General features: G+C 43.4%; 1 pseudogene; it reads right to left on the reverse strand.

The window, feature by feature from the left end:
* Nucleotides 1-653: 653 nt before the first annotated feature.
* On the reverse strand, nt 654-772 carry LOC111738330 (annotated as a pseudogene).
* Nucleotides 773-3009: the final 2237 nt, after the last annotated feature.

Here is a 3009-nt window from a genome sequence, read left to right on the forward strand (position 1 = left end):
ACAAAGGGGCACAAGGGAACATTTTTGGGTGAGGGAACTATTATTCTACAACTGGTTGTGGTGGTGACTATACGATCTTGGAGGGAGGGACAAGTAGGAGGACACTGGACATATGAAGACCAAGACAGGAGGGATATTTTTCGTTATACAGGGCTTTATGCATATATTTTCAGCTCTGAAATGTGTGACTACATTGCTTATGCCAAAACTGCGTTACAATTCTCTCAAAGCCAAATGCAGAGGAGAGCTCTGTGCACCGTCTCGGCTGGGGCGGTGTACCCAATGCCCAGTTCCTGTTAGTGGGTTACAGGCACGAAAAGCTTAAAGGGGGTGGGGCAAATGAAGTCTCTGGACCCAATCAGAGTAGAATGGACAAAAAACCATCCATCTTCTCTCCTCCCAGAAGCCAGCACTCTCCCCGTCCCAAGGCCTCCTGGCACCAGACTAGAAAAACAAGTCAGACCCATTCTGAAACAGAAAGAACATGCACCTGTTTTGAAAAGAAAAAAAGACTCCCCAAACACTCAAGTCTTATCAGACTTTGAGAAAGATTTACTAGAAAACTATGCATCAAATACTTATAAGGATTATGCTCCCCCCCCAAAAAAAAATTTATGGAAGTCTATTAAAATCATTCATTCATTCATTCATTTTGCCTACAGCACCCGGTCTTCCTAGGTGGTCTCCCATCCAAGTACTAACCAGACCCGACCCTGCTTAGCTTCTGAGATCAGACGGGATCGGGTGTGTTGAGTGTGGCACAGCCGTAGACTTAAAATCTTATTTTTAAAGCATCATCACTGTAACCACCTCTCCCTCACAAGACAGGTACAGCATGGCCACATACCAGGACTGTTGGGCACTTTGCGTGTATGGTCGGTCCTTGTTATTTGCAGATGCTACATTTGCAGATCTGTCTACTTGCTAACATTTGTAACCCATAATCAAACTCACGGCACTTTCTCTGCCATTCACAGACACGCACAGAGTGGCGAAAAATTTGAGTCATTGATGTGCAAGTTCTCAGTTGAGTTTGAACTAAGTGAACGATGCTCTGCCTTCTTGTCTCTGCTCTCGTACTGTAAACAAGTGTCCTTTTCACAGTCATTTTAGTGCCATTATTTTTCACATTTTTGTGCTTTCTGTAGATTTTGCTGTTTAAAAACGGCCCCAAGCATAGTGCTGCCTAGAAGACAACAGTGTTGTACCTTACAGAGAAAATAACATGCTAAGCTTCGTTCAGATGTGGGTTACAGTACTGCTGGTCGTGATGTCAATGTTCGTGAATCAACAATATGTATTAAATAAGGTGTTTTTAAACAGAAACACACATAAAACGAGGTTCTCTTTTTTTTTTTTTTAATGTTTCACGTCAGGGCTTATTCATCCTATAGCTGAAAGTTTATACCCTTTTACCAACTTCTCCCTGTTTCCCTGACCCTGGCAACCACTTTTCGACTGTTTCTGTGAGTCTGACCTTTTCTTTTTTTTAAATTCTGCATATTAAGTGATACCATGCAGTACCTGTCCTTCTCCATTGTGAATTAATCAGATGACAAAAATGCTGTAACTGGAGGCGCACAGAAACCTTACCCTGCATTTCCCCTAGGAGCAATGGTTCAGTATTTGCTAATGTGGTGTCTGCAGTGACATTACAGAATGACAACTGTGAGCAAAAAGGACAGCCTATATAGTCATGGGCAGGGAAACATATATGGGAAAATTAGAAACCTCTACTCATTCAACAATAAAGAAATGGTTTTAAGCAAATTATAAATGAAATGTTAAAGTCGTTTAAAATATGTATGAAGTTTCTGACAAAAAAAAATTCTTGTGAAGAGCTGGATATAAAAAAAACAGCACAGACAATATGTAACTCAACCACATGAAAAACCTTTAAAAACTATGCAGACGAAGATACTGAAGCAACGTAACAAAAGGTTAACAGTGGCTTCTGGCAGGGTAAGATTGTAAGTGATCTTATTTTCTTCTTTTTTATGCTTTGCAACTTTTCTATAATGAACACATATAACATTTAAAACAAAGGAAAAACCACAATTTTTAAATGTAATACTACTGAATTACAAGGGGATCCCTTAAAGCAAGGAACAGGGTCAAGAAGCTTCCCAAAGTCCCCGCTGTTGGTGTTCACGCCCAACTAGAAGGCTTTCTAGCCCTGTGAGCTCCTTAAGGCAGGGACCGCCTTCCGTTCAGGTCAGTGTCCCAAGACCTGGCACAGAAAACGACACATAGGGGGCACTCAGCAAATAATCATGGTGGAGGGGGTGTGGACGACAGTGAACCAACACAAACAATACTCAAGGCAAGAAAGCTAACTGCTACACTGTACAGGTGAAGGCTATGTCATAGGTCAGGTCAGGGCACAGAGAGGGCACTGAAATGGACAGGGTAACATCAGAGCCCCCATCATGACATATCCCTTCAGGAGGTGGCTTCTGCCTCCCTGCCTGGTCTCATTAAGCTCTCCTACCCCTACCTTTTTGGCTCCACCGAGTTTAAATTATTGTTGCTTCCCCCGAATATGCCATGGGGGAATATTCTACACCCCTGAGTTTTGGTATATACTGTTCTCTCTGCCTGCTACGTCTGTGCCCACCATTTGTCCTCCTGACAAATGAGTCCCCTCACCTTCACTCCAACAAAACACCTCTCTCCTGGGATCCCAGCCCTGACTCTCTTCAGCCAGACACCTTCTTCAATGCACCTGCACACACCACCTTACAGCAATTACCTCATTCCACAGGTTCCTCTGTCAGACTGTTCCCTGCTTGAACTGTCTCCTAGTAGGTATGTATGGAATGTATCTTTATCCCCAGCCCAAATGGAGCACATACTATCGTTAAATGTTTGTTTGGATAGATGGATGGACGGACGGATGGGTGGGTGGGCAGATGGTTGTGGAGGGCTGTGGTAGTCAGAAAAGGCTTAGTGGCAGAGGGGGGACAGGGTCAGGTCCTGGAAAGTAAATGGGACAGATACAAGCAGAAG

This window comes from Pteropus vampyrus, unplaced genomic scaffold (assembly GCF_000151845.1).
Source record: "Pteropus vampyrus isolate Shadow unplaced genomic scaffold, Pvam_2.0 Scaffold36, whole genome shotgun sequence".
Classification (NCBI taxonomy): domain Eukaryota; kingdom Metazoa; phylum Chordata; class Mammalia; order Chiroptera; family Pteropodidae; genus Pteropus; species Pteropus vampyrus.